Source organism: Schistocerca serialis, chromosome 2 (assembly GCF_023864345.2).
Source record: "Schistocerca serialis cubense isolate TAMUIC-IGC-003099 chromosome 2, iqSchSeri2.2, whole genome shotgun sequence".
In the NCBI taxonomy this organism is placed as follows: Eukaryota; Metazoa; Arthropoda; class Insecta; order Orthoptera; family Acrididae; genus Schistocerca; species Schistocerca serialis.
In genome coordinates, this window is record NC_064639.1 from 959,414,440 (window position 1) to 959,440,808 (window position 26,369).

The window sequence follows — 26,369 nt, forward strand, 5'->3', positions numbered from 1 at the left end:
TAGATTAAAACTGAAGAAACTGCAAAAGGGTGGGAATTTAAGGAGATGGGACCTGGATAAACTGAAAGAACCAGAGGTTGTACAGAGTTTCAGGGAGAGCGTAAGGGAACAATTGACAGGAATGGGGGAAAGAAATACAGTAGAAGAAGAATGGATAGCTTTGAGGGATGAAGTAGTGAAGGCAGCAGAGGGTCAAGTAGGTAAAAAGACGAGGACTAGCAGAAATCCTTGGGTAACAGAAGAAATATTGAATTTAATTGATGAAAGGAGAAAATATAAAAATGCAGTAAATGAAGCAGGCAAAAAGGGAATACAAACGTCTCAAAAATGAGATCGACAGGAAGTGCAAAATGGCTAAGCAGGGATGGCTAGCGGACAAATGTAAGGATGTAGAGGCTTATCTCACTAGGGGTAAGATAGATACTGCCTACAGGAAAATTAAACAGACCTTTGGAGATAAGAGAACGACTTGTATGAATATCAAGAGCTCAGATGGAAACCCAGTTCTAGGCAAAGAAGGGAAAGCAGAAAGGTGGAAGGAGTATATAGAGGGTCTATACAAGGGCGATGTACTTGAGGACAATATTATGGAAATGGAAGAGGATGTAGATGAAGATGAAATGGGAGATACGATACTGCGTGAAGAGTTTGACAGAGCTCTGAAAGACATGAGACGAAACAAGGCCCCGGGAGTAGACAACATTCCATTGGAACTACTGACGGCCTTGGGAGAGCCAGTCCTGACAAAACTCTACCATCTGGTGAGCAAGATGTATGAAACAGGCGAAATACCCTCAGACTTCAAGAAGAATATAATAATTCCAATCCCAAAGAAAGCAGGTGTTGACAGATGTGAAAATTACCGAACAATCAGTTTAATAAGCCACAGCTGCAAAATACTAACACGAATTCTTTACAGACGAATGGAAAAACTGGTATAAGCCGACCTCGGGGAAGATCAGTTTGGATTCCGTAGAAACACTGGAACACGTGAGGCAATACTGACCCTACGACTTATCTTAGAAGAAAGATTAAGGAAAGGCAAACCTACGTTTCTAGCATTTGTAGACTTAGAGAAAGCTTTTGACAATATTGACTGGAATATTCTCTTTCAAACTCTAAAGGTGGCAGGGGTAAAATACAGGGAGCGGCAGGCTATTTACAATTTGTACAGAAACCAGATGGCAGTTATAAGAGTCGAGGGACATGAAAGGGAAGCTGTGGTTGGTAAGGCAGTAAGACAGGGTTGTAGCCTCTCCCCGATGTTATTCAATCTGTATATAGAGCAAGCAGTAAAGGAAACAAAAGAAAAATTCGGAGTAGGTATTAAAATCCATGGAGAAGAAATAAAAACTATGAGGTTCGCCGATGACATTGTGATTCTGTCAGAGACAGCAAAGGACTTGGAAGAGCAGTTGAATGGAATGGACAGTGTCTTGAAAGGAGGATATAAGATGAACATCAACAAAAGCAAAACGAGGATAATGGAATGTAGTCGAATTAAGTCGGGTGATGCTGAGGGAATTAGATTAGGAAATAAGACACTTAAATTAGTAAAGGAGTTTTGCTATTTGGGGAGCAAAATAACTGATGATGGTCGAAGTAGAGAGGATATAAAATGTAGACTGGCAATGGCAAGGAAAGCGTTTCTGAAGAAGAGAAATTTGTTAACATCGAGTATAGATTTAAGTGTCAGGAAGTCATTTCTGAAAGTATTTGTATGGAGTGTAGCCATGTATGGAAGTGAAACATGGACGATAAATAGTTTGGACAAGAAGAGAATAGAAGCTTTCGAAATGTGGTGCTACAGAAGAATGCTGAAGATTAGATGGGTAGACCACATAACCAATGAGTAAGTACTGAATAGGATTGGGGAGAAGAGAAGTTTGTGGCACAACTTGACCAGAAGAACGGATCGGTTGGTAGGACATGTTCTGAGGCATCAAGGGATCACCAATTTAGTATTGGAGGGCAGCGTGGAGGGTAAAAATCGTAGAGGGAGACCAAGAGATGAATACACTAAGCAGATTCAGAAGGATGTAGCTTGCAGTAGGTACTGGGAGATGAAGAGGCTTGCACAGGATAGAGTAGCATGGAGAGCTGCATCAAACCAGTCTCAGGACTGAAGACCACAACATCAACAACAACAGTCCAGTCTCTCTCTTCCCCTACAGCTTTTCCCCTCTACAGCACCCACCAATTCCGTGGAGGTCTCCATGATGCTTTAAAACATGTCCTATCATCCTTTCCCTTCTGCTTGTCTGTGTTTTCATACGTTCCTTTGTTGGCCGGTTCTGCAGAGAATCTCCTCATTCCTTCTTTTATCAGTACACTAATTCTGAACATCCATCTGAAGCACCACATCTCCAACGCCTCGATTCTCTTCTGTGCCAGTTTTCCCAATGCCCGTGATTCACTGTCATACAATGAAGTGCTCCAAACGTATATTCTCAGGAATTATTTCCCCATATTATGAGTTGTCTTTGAATCAGTAGACTTCTCTTGGCCAAGATTGCCCTTTTTGTCTGTGCTAGTCTGCTTTTGATGTTATCTTTGCTTCCTCCGTCGTGGGGTATTTTGCTTCCAAGGTAGCCGAATTCGTTAACTCCATATACTTCATGATCATGAATTTTGATGTTACGTTCCTCACCCCTCTTATTTCGGCTTTTTCTCATTACTTTTGTCCATTCCGGTTTGCTTTCAATCTATATTCTAAACTCATTACACTGTTCATTCCATTCAAGAGATCCTATAATTCTTCTTCACTTTCAGTGAGAATAAGAATGTCATCTGCGAATATTATTATTGATATCCTTTAGCCCTGAATTTTAATTCCACTCTTGAACCTTTCTTTTATTTCCGTCACAGCTTCTTAGATATATTGATTGAAATTAGAAGCGAAAGAATGTATCTTTGCCTCAAACCGTTTTTAACCGGAGCACTTCGTTCTTTGTCTTCCTATTGTTCTCTCCTGGTTCGTGTAAATATTGTACATTACCCATCTTTCTTCTCTTTTTCATTTTTCTAAGCTATTCCCCCACTTTAAATGTAGTAATGCACTCTGACGTATAGAGTGATGTTGTAACTGTTTTGTAGTGTCACATGTTTTGCATTAATAGAGAATGATTTTTTGTTGTAAGTGTCCTTGGAGAATTGATAGACCATCTCCATCTTCTGAAAGCTGGGGCTGTTTGTTTGGTCAGAGCATTGGCCTGAATGGTCTCTCCGAAGTATTCGAATTTTTAACTGAATTTCTCCAAATCTGTTATCAACGATTTGGGGGTGCCTACGATATTTGTCATGTATTCTGTTTTGATGGGAAGTTTGTAAACCTGCTTTTGCTGATATTCTTCCGATGAGGTTTTGTTTCGGTTTAATTGATTTTATATCTTTGGCAAACAGTGCAAGGTCATTCGCAAAGTCCTCGGAGTTTATTTAGATTTTTTTGTGCTTCGTTCCTAGCTTTTTAGTTGATTTAATCCACTTACTTCCAGTGCACTTTCTCAAGCAACTGTTTCCTAAAGGATATTGAGGAGTTCAGGCGAGAATCCACCTACTTGTCGGATTCCGGGTCTGATTTCAAATGGTTCTGATATTTCGCCGTGAAATTCAACTCTTGATTTGGTGTTGGTGAAAGATTGTTCATTCAAGCTGAGTAGTTTATTATTTATTTCAAATTCATATAGTCTAAAGAATAGAGTTGATGTGTCGATAGAGCAATTAACTGTTTTAAACTCCACAGGAGTTAACGGCAGTCTTACTTCTTTATCGTACAATGCTTTATTATTGAATTGAGGCTACAGATTTCTTCCAAGTATGATCTTTAGGAAAATGACATCTTCGCAATACAAAGACAGCAAGGGCAAGTAAGTGGGATAACTAACGCAAAAAACTTGCAAGATTAAAATGTCATGTATGCACGTTTCTGATTAGAGTAATGTAACAGGAAAATAGAAAAGAATGTTGGGGATCTGTTAGAAGTAGATCAGTTTGGTTTCAGGGAAGGTAAAAGCACCAGCGAGGCGGTTACGACGTTGCACTTCATAATGGACGCAAGACACATAAAACTTGGCAACCTAGAAAAACCTTTGACAGCGTAAACATGTGCAAAACACGCCGGGAAAAAGATGTAACCTACAGTCTTTCCCCCTCTACCGTTCAATATACAGATCAAAGAATAAATGAAGGAAATTAAAAAGAAAAAAAAAGTTCAGGTAAAAGGCTGTCAATAAGAACATCCACTGATTTCTTAGATATATTCGTTATGTGCAGTAGTGATAAAAGAAGTAGACGAAGATTTCCGCTACGCTGGAAGCAAACTATGACATTATGGACGAAGCAAGGAGGACATTAAAAGCAGAGTAGAAAATCGATTATTCTCTTGATGTGGGGGACAACAGCCGTATATTTCGCAATGACAAGTATTCCCTCTCAGCAGTTTTTTCAAATTATTCAATTTATTATACCTTGCAAGATTGACTAATTTCGGCCTTGGTGTTGGACAACGAAAGTGAGCACATATAGTGATCTATAAGGTGGCATTAGTTACAAAGATGACTATTACTGCACGTAGTAACCTTTCTGATTTTAAACGTGATGCTCCCACGTTCTGTGCACGTATTCAAATCGGCTATATCGCCGTTTATTAAGAGGATAATAATTGTACAACACGTATACACCCACTGAGATTGAAAATGACCTGTAAAGCAGACGTTGGTCAATGGCACAAGGTATAAGAAATTGAGTAGATGTGAAAAAAGAGCTGAGGTGGAATACTTAAAAACGACCTTTAACACAGTAGAAACGTCAAAGAGGCATTCCTGAGCGAAAGAGATCATTTAGTATCGAGTATCTACCTGAATTACAGAAAGAATTTTCTGAGAATGCGCGTCTGGAGCACAGAATTGTATGGGAATTAATTACGGAATGTAATTATACAGCAAAAGAAGAGACTCGAAATGTTTGAGATGTGGTGCTACAGAACGATACTGAAATTTAGGTAGACTGATAACGTAAGAAGGCCAACGGCCTTGCCGCAGTCGTAACAACGGTTCCCATCAGATCACTGATGTTCAGCGCTTTCGGGCTGGGCTAGCACTTGGACGGGTGACCATCCGGTGTGCCGAGCACTGTTGGCAGGCGGCGTGCACTCAGCCCTTGTGAGGCAAACTGAGGAACTACTTGATTGAGAAGTAGCGGCTCCGGTCTCGTAAATTGAAATACGGTCGGGAGAGCGTCGTGCTGACCACGTTCCCCTCCATATCCGCATACAGTGACGCCTGTGGGCGGAGGGTGACACGGCGGCCGGTCGTTACCGTTGGGCCCTTATAGCCTGTTCGGACGGAGTTTAGTTTTTTGTTTTTAGATAAGATAAGGAACGAAGAGGTCTTCCGCATTATCGACGAATAAACGAACGTATGGAAAACACCGACAAGAAAGAGATGAAGGATGATGGAATATGTGTTTCAGGGTACTTGGATGAGCTGCAGAGAGGAAGAACGATGGGCCTAGACAGAGGCTGCAGTATAACTAAAAAATAATTGCGGACGTTTGATGCAAGTGCTATAGCGACGCTTCAAATCAGTAAGTAGACGTAATACCCAGATTGTTTTGGTTGGCGCCTTGGAGAAACAGCTCGGGAATGCGAAGCTGTGTGGGGGACAATGTCATGAGCATATATCGAAAGTGATCGATGGAGGTGTTGGACGTCAATGACTCTAATTACTTCTTTATTGTAAGCTGAACTTTCAAGTAGTGACGTGAAATAAATTTTTACTTTGTATGTTAGTATATGTACCGTGTGTGTGTATGTGGGAAGGGGGAGTTGTAGATCTTTACAAAAGATCTTCGAAGTATCTTTTTTATTTTCTATTTAAGTATTTTTTAAGATGCAAGCCATTTTATTCACAGTCATCATATTTTGATACGGCGATAACTACCTCGACGGCGAGCGACGACACAGTGTTTTCAATACCATAGTTATCATCCTAATCTAGAGCAGGACCTGTAAGACACGAGGTCATACTCTTACAATTACCAGTATCAGAAGATTCTGGGGAACATTAACAGGATATATGTGATATACAACGGTGTATCATATTGATAACAGCTTCTAATTGCCTGAAGACGAAAACCCTTCAAAATCGATTGCAAATAAATCAATACAATAAACAGTGCCGAATGGAAGAAGAGTTGAAAGAGAATATCTCTCGTTCTTATAATAAATAAATAAATAATAAAATAAAATCTAGTTGACACTATTAACATCAGTTGACACTATTAACATCAGTAAGCTTACATTGCAGCCCACTGTAATTCGACAAATACCTGAATATTGTTCGTCGGCCTGCTATCCGTACCAGACAGGACTGACAGCGTATTATTATTTATTATTTATTTATTTATTGTTCCGTGGGACCAAGTTAAGGAGAAGTCTCCATGGTCATGGAACGAGTCAATACATGAAATTATAACACGATATTAGAAACAGATAAAATGAAATATAAAAAAACATATTCAGGTGACAAGTCGTAAGTTTAAATGAAGAAAATCAACGACCTAAAACTGGAATTTGCTTAAATTTTTAGCTCTTCCAGGAGCTCCTCGACAGCATAGAAGGAGTGAGCCATGAGGAAACTCTTCAGTTTAGACTTAAAAGAATTTGGGCTACTGCTAATATTTTTGAGTTCTTGTGGTAGCTTATTGAAAATGGATGCAGCAGAATACTGCACTCCTTTCTGCACAAGAGTCAAGGAAGTGCATTCTACATGCAGATTTGATTTCTGCCTAGTATTAACTGAGTGAAAGCTGCTAACTCTTGGAAATAGGCTAATATTGCTAACAACAAACGACATTAAAGAAAATATATACTGTGAGGGCAATGTCAGAATTCCCAGATTTTTGAATAGGGGTCGACAAGACGTTCCTTTTTGAATCAGAAGAATTACCCCAAAAAATAATACCATACGACATAAGCGTATGAAAATATGCGAAGTAGCCTACTTTTCGTGTTGAAGTGTCACTTATTTCAGATACTGTTCTCATGGTAAATAAAGCTGCATTTAGCTTCTGAACAAGATCCTGGACATGGGCTTTCCACAACAGCTTACTATCTATGCGAACGACCAGGAACTTGAACTGTTCCGTCTCGCTTATAATATGCCTATTCTGTCTGATGAAAATATCGGTTCTTGTTGAATTGTGAGTTAGAAACTGTAAAAACTGAGTCTTACTGTGATTTAGCATCAAATTATTTTCCACAAGCCACGAACTTATTTCATGAGCTACATTATTTGTTACTGTTTCAATATTACACACAAGATCCTTCACTATCAAGCTGGTGTCATCAGCAAACAGAAATATTTTTGAATCGCCTGTAATACTAGAAGGCATATCATTTATATAAATAAGAAACAGCAGTGGCCCCAGCAGCGATCCTTGGGGAACGCCCCACTTAACAGTGCCCCATTGGGACTGAACACCACTACCACTCTCAATATTGCGGAGAATTGCCCTCTGCTTTCTGTTCTTAAAGTAAGAGGCGAACCAATTGTAAGCTACTCCCCTTACTCCATAATGGTCCAACTTCTGCAGTAATATTTTGTGGTCAACACAGTCAAAAGCCTTCGTTAAATCAAAGAAAACACCTAGCGTAAATAGAGAATATCCAAAGAAGAGCAGCGCGTTTCGTTAGAGAATCATTTAGTGACCCCCCAAAGCGTCGCCGAGATGTGGAGCCCAGTGATAGACGCTTGAAGAGAGGCTTTCTGCATTACGGAATGGTTTAGTGTTAAAACATAAAGAGCATATGTTCCTAGAATATGTAGGGAAGCAGCCTACTCACGCTGTAGTAAATTCACATCAGTTTCCATTGTGTGCCAGCCAGTCTGCTGTAACTAGCTCTGACGTCATAAATGTTGCGCAATACCTTAAAAATCAAGCAAATGACCTAAAACTTTTGTAGCATGTAAGAAGTAATACTAAATTAATGTGTGTTAAATATCAGTTCGATAACTTCAGCCATTTTCGAAATTTGGACGTTTTCCTGAAAAAATCATTGGCACAACAGAAAAGAGCTAGAGACTTCAAAATTTATATTTAAATTCATCTTTCATAATGATTTAATAAAAACAGTACTTTGGATTTCACAAATTAAGATTTTAGTGGAAATTCATGATTTTCTGGTTTTCATCTCAAAACTGAAGGAAGCAAGATAGATTAAGTAGGCTAATAAATAAGGCTAGGATGTTTAGATTTAAATAGATTGGAGGTCCGCTATGACTATGAAGATGTGAAAAGTTTCTTTTGAATACCTATAAAATTATAGCGATAGCGGATCTCAAAAGGGCCAGTTCAGAGCTCATCTACTGCGTGCAGGGCAATTAAATTAATTCTCTCGCCCAAAATATTTAACTTAGCCACGTCAAAATTTTATTATCAATACTTACCTGCGTGCTGAATGCACGTTTAAATTAAGAGGTTCATCGGCCATCAGCAGAAGAAGCTATAAATTATTATGTAACTTGAAGTGGTGCGTTACTAGCCCAGCGGCTAGTCGGGAGAGCCGATTTGATCAGGCGTTCCTTTAGCCGTCCGCACCGCGGCTTTATATATAAGAACGCTGCGCGAGGAAGAAAGGCCCCGGTTCTCTCCAGACGCTGAATGACACGCCATCTGTGTCGGGAGTCGCGTCGCATCGGTATCACTGCTACAAACAGCCTCGGGTGCCGTATTAAGTTACTAGAGATACGCGGAACCATGAAAACATTTCAAGTGAAGTGTTAATTCTGGGATGATTTTCATTATCTAGCTTCAGTTTGCGTATTGTCGTATTTTCACGTGCCGTCGCGGGACAGACATTCTACCAAATATTTAGCGTGGCGTTTGATGAAATATTTTCATCAAATTATGGCGAGCATTCTTTTTAACATTTAATTCGGACATTTATAGTTGCATCAGCGCATTAGACTCTGAACTGCTCTGTTAGTTAGGTTGTAGGGATACTTGTGTTTTTTATCAGTGAATTTCAGAATATACTCAACTATTTTGGAAAACCGTTTTTGATTAGAAATCCCGGACAATCTCCTAATTCCTCAGAGCTATAAGCTGCAGCTATAATGGTAGTCTCAGATGAAGTGGGCACTAGGATCTCTAATTACTGGCTCCACGTTTGTTAAATCACTTTCTGGGTGCTAAAAAGTAAATAGAGAGCCAGTGTTGAGAACGGCGAAAGACAGCGTTAACAACATTCTAAAAGCCAGAAACTGATTCAACATGCAAGCATTTATACAGCAATTAGATAATTATTTTTTTACCAAATCATTCGCCACCCCACAAATAGTCAACCAATAAATTGCTTCCTCCGACGTATATCTAAAAAAAAGACCATGAAGGTAAAATTAGACACGCCATATCACACCGTTACGTACCCTAACAATTGTTCTTCCAGGAAAGGAGGCAAGTGACAGTGGTACGCAAATACCCTCCGCCACAAGCCATAAGGTGGCTTGCGGATTATAGATATAGATATATCAAAATTTTTTCTTTGGAGATGTTGAAAATTTCCCTTGACGCTATCACCCTATAGGTATGGGATACACGTGAGAGTTTTCGCTCTGATACATTTTGGTACTTTCAGATAGCATTCACAGAAACTGTTTACACCTGTGGCGAAATTTTGCTGATACTTACTGCCTGATAGTTACTTGCGAGTACTTTCTGCAAGTGTCTGAGAGTCTTGTCAGAGCAGATGTTGGAAACGCTTATACACAGCAGGACAAGAGTGTCCTTGAGAGCTGAGAGGTCACTCTCCGTGAGATTTTTCTATCGTAGTTACGTACGTGCATGAAGAGGTTGCTATGGAAGAGCTTCGGACTGCAGCTGCACTTTTAATACTTTTTACGACGTTGCAGTGCCCGTGTTATTACGAATTACGATCCAAAGTCCCTTCGGACATGCATGGCAACTACAGCCGTTATGAAAAACAAAAAATGTATTCGCAGTTGCAAGTACGGACAACCATCAGCTGTACAAAGGAATGACGACAGTGAAAGTTTGTAGCAGACGTGGACTCGAACTCGGATTTCCCGCTTATCGCGAGCGGTCGCACGACTCACGGCCAGACCGAAACTTCCATATGTCGTCAACCATGTGTCTACAACCTGCACTCATAGGTTCATTACGTATAATTCCCGTACGGGGGGAGACATTTTACTCAAAAGTCGGTTGCCCAGTGTCGGCGGATAAATACGATATTGAAATGCCGGTGTTATTACGCGTTACGTTGAAAAGTTTTTTCGGACATGTATGCATGGCCTGGTCGTGAGTCGTGCTCGGACAGCCGAATGGTAAGGTGGCCGCTCCCAAGAAGCGGTAAATCCGGGTTCGAGTGCCCGTCCGGCACGCATTTTCATTGTTGTCATTTCGTTATACAGCTGATGGTTGTCCATATTCGCAAATGCAAATACATTTCTTGTATTTAATACTTTTAGAGGCAACAGAAACAAAAAGAAAACGTAAACGATCATGTTCGTATTGAATAAGAGAGTGGGTTAGGTGGCAGGATGGTTTTGGAACATGCAAGAATCTGATTGTAGAGTTTTGTCATGGAAAATGCTTAGGAACATCGAAATTTTTCGAAAACGACAGCGGTGGAGATGAAAGAAATACGGTTTATAACTGGACTTGAAACTGCTGGGATCCATACAATTATCAGTAAATCCTTTAGTGACTACTTAGGCTTTCTCGGCGTAATAAGTCTTGAAAGTCTCTTCGGGTTTGCTGCCGGATCCTAAAATCAACTTGACTCGATATTTCGGCGGTCCAACTGGTCGTCATCTTCAGGACAATGATGCTTCTGCTGATGAGTCCTCCTGAGAACTGACGCCAGGCTGCAGATCGACGTCCTATATAGACCACAGTTCAGTACACGGCGCATGCGCCGCCTGTCACGGTTGCTGCCCTCCAAGACTGGGAGGTGGCGCCGCCCTTAGTAGAACACTGCTGGCAACGATGTATCGCACTCAGGGCCGCACCGACGAACGTTCAATTTTGATGCGACATAATACAGGATTCCACGTCTTGCTAAGAGAAAGCCCATTGTCTCTGTTGATTAAATTATCCGCCAACCTAATTTCAATCACCTCTTTATAGACACTGTTCCAAAAACAGGAGTGGGATACTCCGAGGAGCAGATTCGTCGGGCTATGGAGTTTGGACCATCTCTGGAGGTGCATGAAAAGGAACATAGATCGGTGGCCTTTCTTCCTTATGCTGGAGGCATATCGTTTAAGATTGGACGTATTTTAAGGAATTTTAACATTAAGAGTGTGTTCCGTCCACCTACTAAGATTAGGGCACTACTCGGTTCTGCGATTGATGATTTGGGGCTTAGGAAACCCGGTGCACGCAAAATTCCGTGTCAGTGTGGGAAGGTTTACATTGGCCGTTCGATTCGCACAGTTCATGACAAGTGTGTGGAACATCGCCGTCATACGAGGGTACAAGAGCCGGAAAAATCGGCAGTAGCAGAACGCTGCTTACATGAGGGACACGGTATGAAATTTGATGAACCTGTGGTGGTTGCCAACATTTCCGCTTTTTGGAACAGTGTCTATAAAGAGGCGATTGAAATTAGGTTGGCAGATAATTTAATCAACAGACAATGGGTTTCCTCTTAGCAAGACGTGGAATCCTGTATTATGTCGCATCAAAATCGAACGCTCTTGGGTGCGGCCCTGACTGTGATACATCGTTGCCAGCAGTGTTCTACTAAGAGCTGCGCCACCTCCCTGTCTTGGAGGGCAGCAACCGTGATGGGCGGCACATGTGCAGTGAACTGAACTGTGGCCTATATAGCACGTCGATTTGCAGCCTGGCGTCATTTTTCAGCGGGACTCATCAGCAGAAGCACTATTCTTCTGAAGATGGTGACCAGTTGGATCGCCGAAATATCGAGTCAAGTTGATTTTAGAATCCGGCAGCAAACCCGAAGAGACTTTCAAATCCATTAGTGTTAAGAACAGACTGCTCGTGACACTAATATTTCTAGCATCAGGTACGTTTAATATTTCGTAAATTAACAATTGCGGTGAAATAACATTACGCCAGTTTCATCTTGATACCCACAGGCGTTCAAAAGCCAAAGATGGCGGATATCTGATAAACGAAGCTTTTCTGGATATACATTTATTTCAACGTTTTTACTTCTATTTGCTTATGGCAGCACTCCGAACTTACTGAAAGTCTGTTCTTCAACACTAAACAGAATAATATAATCATCAGACCTAAACACCACTTCAAATTAAATGTATATACAGCTGTATTACTTGAAATTAAATGGCTATTTGCCATGTTACAAGAAAGATTGCTTTCAAAGATAAATTCACTTACTTCCTTATATAAATTAATCTACATGATAAAATTGCTTTGCCTGATTCCTTGAACTGGGAATATTCTGGTAAATTCCTTCTGTGGCCATTAGAGCCAACAAACGTAGCTTCTTATCTCAATTTCTGTATCCCAGTAAACGTACATTCCATAATGCTGGTTTTTTTATCGTGGAAACTAACTAAATGCACACCTTCGTCCTGAGTCCACGACCTGGCGGCTTTCTTCATTACATTTTCTGTCGACACATCGCTGACAGTAACAGTGCACATCCGTCGTGACAGTAGTCTCAACTGGCTCGACAATGGCTGTACATGTTTATGGAGCACATTGTTGCAGTGTTGATGTAGCGCAATGAGTAGCGCGCAAATCTGTGAGTTATATCTTCATACTAACTTCGGATCGAGTTTCTTCAGTGACGATTTTTTAATTTTCGATTGTTAATTCTATATAATATGTCTACGACGTTTACATATGTTATTTACTGCGTAGCATTGTTTAGGTCTACAGTTTTCGAAATAACAGCACATGCAGTTCGTTTACGAGGTTAAACTGGCGATTTCTTTTCTCATAAATATGCCACGTCCACATATTATGGTTCAAAACACCCAGTTTCGTGGGTACTTTTACTTAATGCATGCATGAGTACGGTCAAATATATTACCAAACGTGGTAGTGTGCAAGCGGTGAAATACAGCACAAATCTGGGACGCAATATGGTCGTTCAGCTATCTCCGATTACTCTGTGCTCATCCTACAATGCCAGTTAGTTTTTCTTCTTTGAGAGCTACGGCGATCAACTCTCAAGAGAGCTCTCAGCAGTCTACAAGAGAGGTCTAATCTCGCAGCGAGCGACTGTCTGAGATTTTTCCCCACTGTCGGACACTTCCAGAGAGCTGACTCTCGGTGCTGTTTACACGACACGCAAAAGCTCTCTGAGAGTGAAACTTACGTGTGTACCTAGCCTAACAATCGCTCTTCCCGTGAAGCGCTCGCGACGAGAACAGGAAAGGGAGCAAGTGACAGTGATACAGCAAGAAAGATATACCGAACGTTAAATAATGAACTGCGAAGAGAAACAGAGCAGGCTAGGAAAAAAATGGCTAAAAGAGGAATGTGATGAAGTTGAAGAACTGGACAGGAAGGGAAGATACGACTTATTATACAACAGAGTAAAGACTATGACATGGGAACAAAACAGAGCAGGAAGTGCTACTACGGAAATTTTGAGTAAAGACGAAGAGGTAGTGTACAAAGATCGTGACGATGTCCTCCAGAGACGGGAAGAATATATAAAAGAGCTATATGACACAAATAGCAAACCAGAAACTGTGGAACTTGTATCACACAACAGTGTAAGTGATGACGAGAAAGGACCGACCATCATAATGGAAGAAGTAAAGTCTGCCATAGCTGCAATGAAAAATGGCAAAGCGGTAGGTACAGATACAATTCCGGGAGAAATACTAAAATGCTTGAACCACAATGGAATAAGAGAAATATTGAGGTTATGTAATAAAATATATGACAGTGATGAATGGCCTGAGGACTTTCTGACAACAGTAATGATTCCATTACCGAAAAAATAAGGAACCAGGAAATGCAGCGAGCACAGGACAATCAGCCTCATTTTACATGCAGCCAAAGTGATGATAAGAATAATTAATAAAAGACTTGAAAAAGTAATGGAGGAGAATCTTGGCGAGGAGCAGTTTGGCTTTAGACGGAATACGGGCACCAGAGATGCAATAGGGCTCCTACGAATCTTGGGAGAAAGGTTTATTGAAAAAGGAAGAGACCTATATATGTGCTTCATCGATCTAGAAAAGGCATTTGACAATGTGGTTTGGGACAAGCTGGCGACTATGATGAGGGAAAAGAGAGTGGATTGGAAAACCAGAAGACTTATAAACTCATTATATCTTAATCAAAAAGTTTCACTTAAAGTGAGAGGATAAAGTACAAACTCGATCAGACTAGGAAAAGGAGTAAGACAAGGATGCTGTTTATCACCTACTCTTTTCAACCTCTACTTGGAAAATATGATTGACCAATGCTGATTAGATGACAAAGGAGTAGAAATTGGAGGAAGAAGAGTAGGGTGTTTGAGATTTGCTGGTCCTTCTAGCCACAGGGGAAAAAGAATAATAGGATTTGGTGGACACAATTGCAACAAACGGAAAAAAATATGGAATGAAACTTCACACAAATAAAACAAAAGTATTGGCACTAGGAGGAAATAAGGAAATAAAAATTATGCTGAATGGAGAAACACTAGACCATGTGCAAAATTTTAAGTATCTTGGAAGCAGGATAGACACCGACTGGAAGTGCACCACAGAAATTAAAACAAGGATAGCAATGGCAAAAGAGGCGTTTTATAAGAAAAGGAGAATCTTCTGCAGCGTCCTGGACAGAAAACTCAGAAGGAGACTCATAAAATGTCTTGTATGGAGTGTTCTACTACATGGCGCTGAAACATGGACTATGAGGAAAAAAAGACAGAGAAAGGCTGGAGTCTTTTGAGATCTGGACATGGCGGAAGATGGAAAGAATAAGTTGGATGGACAGTGTAAAAAATGAAGAGGTACTGAGAAGAGTGGGAGAGAAAAGACAGTTACTAGATGTAATAAAGAGAAGAAGAAGAAATTGGATTGGGCATATATTAAGAAAGAATGACGGACTGATAAAAACAGTTTTAGAAGGTTATGTAGAAGGGAAAAGGAAGCGAGGAAGGAAGAGATTCCAGATACTAGATGACATTAGATGCAGGTAACATTTTTCTTTGGAGGTTTTTGAATTTTTCATATAATAATGAATGATGGTGATGGTAGGGCGCTGCTGCCTCTTCAGTAAGACGATACATTTGCCGTGTCGAACCCACTATTCTGGTGTCACATATTTTTAACTCGACTCAGTAGATTGGACCTTAGCCCAAAAACAGGTCTAGGTTGAGACTTGCACGAAACAACCTTGGCAGTGGTGGAAGGAACCCCGCGCCGCCATCAACTGAAGGTCCTGTTGGACGCGGTCGCCTTTAAACTGTGTAACGAACGGTTTGTGGTCATGCAAAGCAGGCGGCGCGCACAGATCGAAACTCATTTAGTGATGAGCACGCCGGAGCGTGCCGCTGGCAGCTCCGCAGAACCGCGGATCGCAAATTGCCTCACCGCGATATGCGGCGCATTGCTTCCGAGCTGCCGAGAATTTGCGGTCGCGTGTTCTCCACAACCTGTCCGTCCACCTACTGGCTGCGTGTCTCAAACTCCGATACGAGTCCCTGGTCATCATTTAATCCCTCTATACAGGTACTCCACATACCGAGGATACTACAACTTTCTACATCGTATCTAAAACTAACATTATCTTACAGGGAGTGAAGTGCGATACCTTACATATATACTGATGAAAAAAAGGCAACACTCTCAAAAACAAACTCATTGTATTGATAAGTCACATGACAGGCAGTTGATCATTGAAGATAACAAGTTCGCACCACATGAAACACGCATGTCACAGTAGAAGATGTCCATACAGCAGCATCAGTACATAGTGTCAAATGAAAGTACACACTTCCAGAAACTTTTCCAAGTCTCATACATCTATGATGCATTTACACGGACTGAAGCGACGAATGAAAACCTGACCTAAGCCGGGATTTTAAGCAGAGTCTGTACTCACTACGCAGATGCGCTAACCACTACGCCACCCTGGCACAGTGCCTTTGTACCACTGTACGGACTACGTAGCACACCTCCATCCTCAATCCAAACGCCCATTCAAACCTCAGCCGCCGCGCGGGATTAGCCGAGTGGTCTAGGGCGCTGCAGTCATGGTCTGTGCGGCTGGTCCCGGCGGAGGTTCGAGTCCTCCCTCGGGCATGGGTGTGTATGTTTGTCCTTAGGATAATTTAGGTTGAGTAGTGTGTAAGCTTAGGGACTGATGACCTTAGCAGTTATCCGGCCGGAGTGGCTGTGCTGTTCTGGGCGCTTCAGTATGGAACCGAGCGACCGCTATGGTCGCACGTTCGAATCCTGCCTCGGGCATGGATGTGTGTGATGTCCTTAGGTTAGTTAGGTAGTTCTACGTTCTGGGCGACTGATGACCTCAGAATTTAAGTCGCATAGTGCTCAGACCCATTTTGAACCTTAGCAGTTAAGTCCCATAAGATTTCACACACACTTGAACATTTGAAACCTCAGCTCACTTGATCTTACCTCTGAACTCGAACAGCATTGCAGGGGCTCTCCAACTGAAATGGAACAGCATCTCAGCTTCCAAAATGGTTCAAATGGCTCTGAGCACTATGGGACTTAACTTCTACGGTGATCAGTCCCCTAGAACTCAGAACTTCGTAAGCCTAACAAACCTAAGGACATCACATCACGTAGCGGTTGTGCGGTCCCAGACGGTAGCGCCTAGAACCGCTCGGCCACTCCGGCCGGCTCAGCTTCCAACGAAACAAGGTATCCTACCTGAAACCCAGGAACAGGTGTTCTAATCAAATGGATGCTGAGGTGCTACTCGTATACAGCTGGAGATCCTCTGCAATGCTGTTCGAGTATAAGGAGCATACGAAGTGAGCTGATCTGTGATTGGGAAATTGCATTGCTGAGGGAAACGTGCTGGGGTAGTCCATCCAGTTGTGCAAAGGCACTGTGGCAGGGTGGCATAGTGGTTAAGACCTCTGCCTAGTGAGCGAGAGACCAGGGTTCGAATCCCGCCCTTGGTACAAATTTTCATTCGTCGTTTCAGTTTGCATACCTACACAATGTACCCTCTCCAGATGGCAATGCAGGCGTGTGTTCTCGCACTGAAACGATCATAAGGGTGCCGAATGACGTCCTGCATTAGACTGTCCCAAGCATCTTGTACCTTTTGTTGTAGTTCGGTAGTGGTTCTCGCAGGCCCTGAAGTCAGTTCCCGCTTCACCATGTACCACAAGTACCATGCGTGTTCGATTGGTAAGAGATATGGTGGTCGTGCTGGCCACGAAGATCACGTTGAGTCGCAGAAACAGTATGTGGACGTATACAGTTTTTCTGAAAAAGCACATCACCTTCCCATTCAAGAAGTGATAGTAGCACCGGGATAAAAACCTATGCAATGTAGTAGACAATGTTTACTTCACCTAGCCTTTACCCTTCAGAAACACCAAATGCGACCGCGAGTTGTACCCGACGGGCTCCCACAACATTGTGCCTAAGGTGGGACGTGTGTGTTCTGGGCGAGTCACGCCGGAATTGGCCGCTCCGAGGTCTACGTCGTGCACATGTACGTCAATGCCTAGTACACAGACTGAACCTACTCTCATCAATGAAGGCAGCAGAACGTCTTCCCACTCTATAGTCGACTCCTTCGTGACATCAGACTAACTGGCGGTGTTGTGGTGTCGGTGGTAGCCTGGCCAGAGACGCAGGTGCTCTTAGTCCGGGTGCAAGCTGGAGGTTCCCAGTTATCCCTGATGACACAGCAGAGGCAACGTGTGCCCGAATTTTTTCCCTGGATGATGTTCGGTCGACCACCACAGCTCGCACAGTGCGCGACCTTGACGTGCGTCTGTACTAAGCGGACGTCCAAAAATCTGAAAGTTATTCCAATCCACTGTATCAGTCATCACCATCATCATCATCATCATCATCAGCTCAGCCTTTTTCCACGTCATGTGTGGTCGGCGTTGCTTTGCTGGATCTTTCTCTCCCATAAATGTCTATACAGTGCTTCTTCTCTGAGCCATCCTTTCCCCAGTAGGCCCCCTGCTACCTTGTCTTTCCATCTCAGTTTCGGTCTCCCTCTTCTCCTTGGTCCTTTGATTTCCAGGTCTTCAATTCTTCTCCCTCAGTAAGTCACATTTACTATTTTTTATTCTTGATTTTATTTTATAGTGACCTGTACAAAAAATACAGTCTAGTACCTTAAGTCATAAATCATAAGAACTACAATGTCATTGCTTTGCGGTTATGGGGACTGTTTAAAAGCCCAAACTATTTTATAGTCCGGGCAACCACAGCTGCTGAAAGGCATGATGTTAGGAACAACTCCAGTAATAGCTGCTAAAATTGTGTTAATTAAAACACAACTGGTTTCGCCGTCTAAAGCCACTTCATCAGTTGCAACAACGTTAAAAGATCATAGGTGTAATCATCGTTCCTAGTCAAAATTAATCACTGAATAGTAAAGCTGTTAGCGGAGTTCTTCCTAACATAGTGTTTAAAAGCCATTTTCGTGGCCTCACAGATAGCTATGATCGAGGAGGGACGTGTTCTGCTTACCATTTTCTACTTTACGTAGCGATGCTTTATAGCTTATCGAATGAGAACAGAATTCATGATTGCAAAATTTGTTGTTTTTTCTGTAAATATTGGCATTATCTTTGATAATAATGTCATTAGTGCCATTTCAGGCCATGAAACCATTAATTTAATGTTAGTAAACGTTTTTCAGAAAACTTTATTTTATGTCACTCTTAACAGCCATGACACTAAATTATTATGATTTATCACGTAAAGCAGTAGCATGTAGTTTTTGGTGTTTTAGACAAGACATTGTAACATAAAGTTAAAAATGAAAGGAATAATTGTGATTTGCTTAGACCAAGCTGCTACCATGGTTATAAGTGTTTTAAAATATTTGAGCATTTATTTTAAGCCCCATGTTTCACATCAGGATCAGTGAGCTGTTCCTCTAAGTCATTATACCGTACTTGTTTAACCTTTTCATCTGTTTTATGCAAAACTGGTTTTTATTGTAATTGTTTTTTACCTGTTTTCATTTTACTAAGAGATAAGTTTGAGCTGCTAGTCACGCATAGATGTCATTGGTAGTGGGGGTGTTGGTCATCCTTTATGATGTACACTGTGGCTGGTTGTATAGGTCTGTCAACAGTAACATCAGTTTGAATGAAGGTGTGTACAAGCTAAGGTCCTGTAATAATTTGAGCATTTACAATCCCGTTGAGTCTTTTTGACTCTCTTCATACCACTTCAGTATCACAGTGGTATAGATTTCGTTTTACGCTGCTCATTGCCTTATTCCTTCATATTTCTTTTGTTTTCAAGCTATCGTATAGCTGAAACGTACATGTGCATTAAAGTTCAGATCGAAACGCGACTGATTGCGAAATTCCTTCCTGCCTGAATGACATCTTAGTCACTGTGCACAACGTTCCTAATGGAATCCACCGAATTTAAGAATTTAAAATGTTGTCTTTGCTACTCATTAAGGGGTACAATCTTACGTTAAAGGTGTAACACAACAAGTCAAATACTAAAACTGTGATTACGTCGTGAGACAGCGTGACTCACAGTGAGCAAATTACCCAGACTGTATTCATCCAGTATTCGAGAATGAGAGCGTTTAGCGACTTCCAACCGCCCGTACACATACAAACCTTTTCAAAACTTCATCTCGTTGACAACGTCTACAAAATAATGAAGGGAAAAAAGTTCGCTTACTACACTTTTGCTGTTCATGCAGTAAAACGTCAGCACCAGCAATGACTCTTTAATTTGTTACTTCTATTTGCAACATATTTTGCAGACGGTATCCATAAAAACCACTGCATGTCACTGTAAAATTATACCACTGAACTACACCTAGCTGAGCAGATATGACGTCATAAAAATTGAATTAACTGAAAAACTAGCTGCCTTATAAATTGTAGTTCCTTCCTTTACAGAGTAGTTGGTGGGGCTAGTGGTTAACACAGTTTCCTTACGAAGTGAAACTTCCTGGCAGATTAAAACTGTGTGCCGGACCGAGACTCGAACTCGGGACCTTTGCCTTTCGCGGGCAAGTGCTCTACCAACTGAGCTACCCAAGCACGACTCGCGCCCCGTCCTCACAGCTTTACTTCTGCCAATACCTCGTCTCCTACCTTCCAAACCTCACAGAAGCTCTCCTGCGAACCTTGCAGAACCTAGTTTCGTCGGCACGGTAGCTCAGCGTGTTCGGTCAGAGAACCGGTTGGCCTCTGTAATAAAGAAAATTGAGTGGAAGGATCAACCACCGAACTTGAACAGGACGTCTTACGACATCCGCAACGACCAAACAGAACGATCAATAACGAACAAAATGAAAAAAAAAAGTTGGTAGAGCACTTGCACGCGAAAGGCACAGGTCCCGAGTTCGAGTCTCGGTCGGGCACACAGTTTTAATCTGCCAGGAAGTTTCATATCAGCGCACACTCCACTGCAGAGTGAAAATCTCATTCTGGATACTTACGAAGTAACTTTAACTTTTTACGAAATCAGTAACAATCGTAACTCACATCGGTGGTCCGATAAAAACTGACATACGTTTGTGGAGACAGATTTTTACAAACGCTTCTCAGTAAACTTGCGTCTTTTACGGCTCCATTACGTAGATTTTTTCGGAAACGATCTTGCAGCAATGAAGAGTAGGTTCTTCCAGCGTGACAGGGTTCCTGCACTTTCCAGTCGTCGGTCGACACATCGTCTTAACCCAACATCACCCTCCCCGCGACATGGATCGGCTGAAACAGTAACGATTCTTAGCCACGAAGGTACTCCGAGACATTAGATAGAAAGTATGTACAAGAGACCAATTCATCGCTCTGATTATGTTTATTGCTACCCTTGTTAAAGAACGCCATGAAAACCTCAAGAAGAATTAAGCATGGCATTGGCAAAAGCATTGGAAAGTTCTTTGGTATCGGAGGTGGAATTAATGAAAATTAACTTTGAATGTAATCATTTTCCTTTGCTTTCTTGTGGATTTGTTTAGGTTACATTCTGAGAGCAATATCTCTGTAATCATCTACAATTGGACATGTGTTCTATGGAATGTTTTATTCTAATTATTCTACACCACCACCTCCCAGATTATTTATTGTTCCTCCTCGAGGAAACGCCCAATATAGCACGTAGTGGACTGGCCTGTGCTAACAGGTGAACCACCGAACTCGTGGGGTGAGCCCGCACAAAGCGCGTTACTAACTGGAGGCGTACGTGTTGCGGGCAGCTCCGCTTCGTAAGCCTGCTTGCCCACAGCCAAACTCTGCTGATGAGCTGCAGCCCTCCTAGCATAACTCCTGTGTTACTCGCTACCCGTCGGTGGTCGGTGGATGCTGGCGGCTGCTTCGCTTCGGATCCACCCACGGAACAGTAAGCTAAAATTACCGAGCGACGCAGCACGGTCACCGACACACTGTGCTCGTTTTCGCACGCCTCAAACCCCAAATTTTAAGATTCCGACGGTGTCCGGAATCGATTAAGGTGCGTGTGGGGTGGGTTCTTTTATGAAAGACCCGGTTAGTTTCTTTCATTATACTTACACCTCTGCTGTCGTCTTCGTTGTCGGCACTTTAGAATCCAATCTCACATTTTATTTTTTTATTTATTTATTTTGTGGTAAATCACGATTTTGCACGAGAGATTTGAGTCACCTTCTCAGAACTACCAGTTCGGTGAAACAACAACCAGACTTGTTTGAAACTGTTCGTTTCAATAAAATGCCACAAAGCTACGCTATTGAATCAACAGTATCCAGACATCTATTAGTGAACATTAATATGGGAAGTGTCCATTCTTCATCTTAGCTTGAATGCTGGGGGCACTTTCACTTATGTGGCCCTTCAAGAACCGAAACCAGAGAAGGTAGGACGTAGGGGTCTGCCGGCCGGTGTGGCCGAGCGATTCTAGGGGCTTCAGTCTGGAACTGCGCGACCGCTACAGTCGCAGGTTCGAATCCTGCCTCGGGCATGGATGTGTGTGACGTCCTTAGGTTAGTTAGGTTTAAGTAGTTGAAAAGGTTCAAATGGCTGTGAGCACTACGGCACTTAACATCTGTGATCATCAGTCCCCTAGAACTTAGAACTACTTAAACCTAACTATCCTAAGGACATCACACGCATCCATGGCCGAGGCAGGATTCGTACCTGCGACCGTAGCAGTCGCGCGGTTCCGGACTGCACGCCTAGAACCGCTAGACCACCGCGGCCGGCTTTAAGTAGTTCTGAGTTCTGGGGGGACTGATGACCTCAGATGTTAAGTCCCATAGTGCTCAGAGCCATTTGAACCATTTGAACGTAGGGGTCTGGAGCGAGGTCGGCTTTCTAACTCATTCCAAAGAAGTTCCATTGGATGCAAGTCGGGAGTCTTGACAGGCCAGTTCATTTAAGAACTGCTATTGTCGAGAGACCATTACCTCTCAGATGTTGCGTTATGGCAGGATGCACTGTCATGGTGATATAGTCATCATCTCCAAACTTTTCCTCTACTCTACTCAGTAAACGATACTCTAAAAGAAGTTCATATCCTCCCGTATTAAGCGTTTTCTTAAACACAGTAAGGCAGTAAGGGGACCACAACCTGATCACTAGAAGCACGTCCTGCTGTAGTAACACGTCTCCGAACTTTGTTGGCGTCTGCCAAACACTGAAGAGTATACAGCGTGAGTCATCAAATCACAAACCACCTGTCCCCTGCCGTTCAGTGGCCTCGCTCCTTGCACCCCGCCCCCTCCCCCCCCACCCCTCCAAGCGTGGCTTGGCATTGATTACAGAAATTTGTAGCTTGTGAGTAGTTGGCCGGCCGGTGTGGCCGAGCGGTTCCAGGCGCTTCAGTCCGGAACTGCGCTGCTGCTACGGTCGCCGGTTCGAATCCTGCCTCGGCCATGGATGTTTGTGATGTCCTTAGGTTAGTTAACCCATAGTGCTTAGAGCCATCTGAACCATTTTTGTGAGTAGCTGCTTGACCATTGTACTCCAAATATCCCAATTTCCTACTCACAGACATTATGCTACCTGGGCTACTGGTAGTATTTTGGAATTCACGAGTGATTCCTTCCGCAGACTTCACGCGATATTTGACAGTCGTCTTCCTCCGTGCTCAACGGTCTTCATCCGTCAGCAGTTTAATTCTGCCTGGCCGTTGTTTAACTATGGTTCTTCCTTCACGTTTCGACTTAGAATCGCATCAGTAATAGTCTACTTGTGAGACTTCTGAAATGTGCGTCATGTATATGTTACTCAGCTGACATTCAGTGACTGTCTGTGTTCCAAATCAGAGAGCTCTCCCGAGCGACGATACTGCTTTTACAGCTTTTCCACTGACCATACTTTTTGTTCAAAAATGGTGGAGCCTTTCCACGCCCACACAGAGGTGGTGACCATCTCAAAAGATCTCAAAAATTAGTTGCTAGTCGAGGATTTCACGGAATGTGGAGCCGTGATGTTATTCGTGCGTCTTTGTAGGGTTACCCACTAACACGGTCGAATTGTGGAGGAAGATAGAGGGTGAAAAGCGGACGAAGCGTAATGGTTTCAAGGGCAGAGAGGAGAAAAGTGCTAAGGCAAGCGCCAGATCTCAGCGATAGCCTGGCTGTGTAGTAAGCGCCGTAGCGGTTTTCGTGCCATCTGCGACAGATCATACAAGGGTAGGGTGGTTGTTAGTGTTGGGTATTATAGTGCAATGGTCGGTACCGTTGTTACAGCTTAGGTCGTCATAAAGAGTATCATTCCTTTCGAGGAGCGGTATTGCTGTGCTGGTCACCTGCGAAGTCTCCTGGGCCAGCTGCAGCGTCTGTATCTGTAACTTGCCAAGATTGTCATATTGTCGATTGGTCGTAAATCGATCACTGTGTAAGGGTTTTGGTTGGGTTTGCTTGTGTTTAGTGTGCAGAATGGCTTCCCTGCGTTGCTGGTTGGTCGGCTAGTTTACATCTGAGAGTGACAATTAATTTTGCTGCGTTGCAGGGGTGCACCAGTATTTGTCCTGTTTGTATGTTGATGTTGTTGTTAGCTGATTAATTATCGATAAACAGTAGTATTTTTGGGCGGTTGTGTTTCCACCTATGGTTGTGATCGTAGTTACTCAGGTTAAGGTTGAAAGGATTGTTCGAGTGTCTCGTTTTCTCCTACAGTCGTGTGGCAAGTTTTCTGAATATCTCCGTGAAAGTCTCAAGGCGGTATTTTCTGCGAAGGTCCGCGGCGTGTGTGCATAGTGGAGCGTTGCTTATGATACGAAGTGCTTTGTTCTTTACGATCTGTAAGCGGCGCAGGCGTCTTAGAGCTGCGTCTGTCATTTCCTCACAGCAGACGTGTGAGTCTGTTGCTGTGCCCTCCTCACCATTTCGATAAGGCTCAAACATATCACTTTTTTCCATCCCATCTTCGGTCTTATCACTGGTAACACCGCTCGCCCCATTTTGTACTGGCCGGTCCGTCTCTCTGACGTATAATGGTCAATTCCGCATCGCTAAGAGTGCAGTATACTATTGAGCAGATAGTTTAACGTACAAAACTATGATTTTTCAAATAATAAAAATCAAAAACTCATCACCATCTTAAAATAATGTTCCCGTTTTTCCCAAGACACCTTGGAAAACTTTATTGCATTATCATCAAATCTTCGTCAGTGACCGATGTGACGCTACATTTAACTTTCTTCGGCTTTCCGTACTTAAAAATGTATTAGCCAGAGCTAAATTACTCTCCACAAGTTTACAGACAGATGATATTTTACATTATCCTAAAACACTTCGCGATCAGGTGTAAGTGTAGCGTAGAGGAAACTTCTGTTCGTGGCTGAAACATTGTCGAAAAATGTGTACACCTCCCGCAAAAAATGCGATCTTTCTCGCGTTCTCGTGGGTCATCCCCGAGATTTTTGCTTTTTATCCTGGATATACGTTTCCAGAACTTATCGTTCAGTATTTCGAGAGAAAACAAGTCGACTGTCTGCGGCAAAGTGGAAGTGGTATAGATGGATACTCAGCCCTAGAGAAATCATTACAAGCATAATTAAAGACCGTTTAATTTCGCGCCTAGATTTTATCAACTCTTGGTGTCGGTTAGGAAGTGAGTCCACAAGGTTTTGCAAGTACGTTGCACCTACCTTAAGCCAGTCGCTGAAGATCTGATTGCTCAATTCCACCAAATTGCAGGTGTTTCACCCGCTGTTCCAACATGTCCCACAAATTTTCTATGGGTTCCAGATCAGATTATTTTGCAGGCCGATCGAGATGGATAAGGATGGGGGAGTGTGCAGTTCTTCCAGCCCGATGAACTCTGCTGTTGTTGTCTTCATGTGACTGTTCGAGCAATGGCCTCTTGCGAGGTGATCGACACCAAATGTTCATTGCCTAGTTCCTTGGGACGGAGCTTCACCGCTGCCGACAGCAACTCCTTTTGGGTTTGGAAGTGATTTGGACTCTCATTCAGGAGTCTCTCAGTCAGGTTCTTTTTTTCCGACCAAAATTCTGTTGTCGAGTTTCGTGGCCAAGTATGTTACATCAGTCCGTGTAGACACGAACAGTCCGCCGCGAAACATCAACAAATTCAGCAAGTTCACACACCGAATGGCCGTGGGCACAGCCCACACGATTGCCCCTTCGTGTCACTCTCGTACGTCCTTCCATTTACCCACGTTTACTTACAATGTCCACTTGAAACATAAACGTCTCACTGATCTTTAATGCCTTACGCTTACACAGAAACAGCACGCGCGCGGTTGAACACGCGGCTCGATCGCTGCGCCACCTGTAAAGGCTTAACGATTCATCTGTGCGTGACGAATCTTTTGTCCGTTGAGCTTACATTACGACTGAAGTACACTCTCACATAGAATTACAGTCATACATAGCTTTTCCAGGTTTTCACAAGGCCTGATGTCGTCTTTGTTTGACTCTGGTAGTGTTTTCAAATGGTTCAAATGGCTCTGAGCACTATGGGACTTAACTTCTAAGGTCTTCAGTCCCCTAGAACGTAGAACTACTTAAACCTAACTAACCTAAGGACATCACACACATCCATGCCCGAGGCAGGATTCGAACCTGCGACCGTAGCGGTCACGCGGTTCCAGACTGTAGCGCCTTTAACCGCTTGGCCACAGGTAGTGTTTTCATTGACACTTACTCTGACGAGTGTCATGCGATATCACAGGGCGAGAATATCAGGGAAATTGTGTCTCATACGAAGGCTTAGCTAGAATCATTCTTCCTACACGCCATTTGAGAATGCA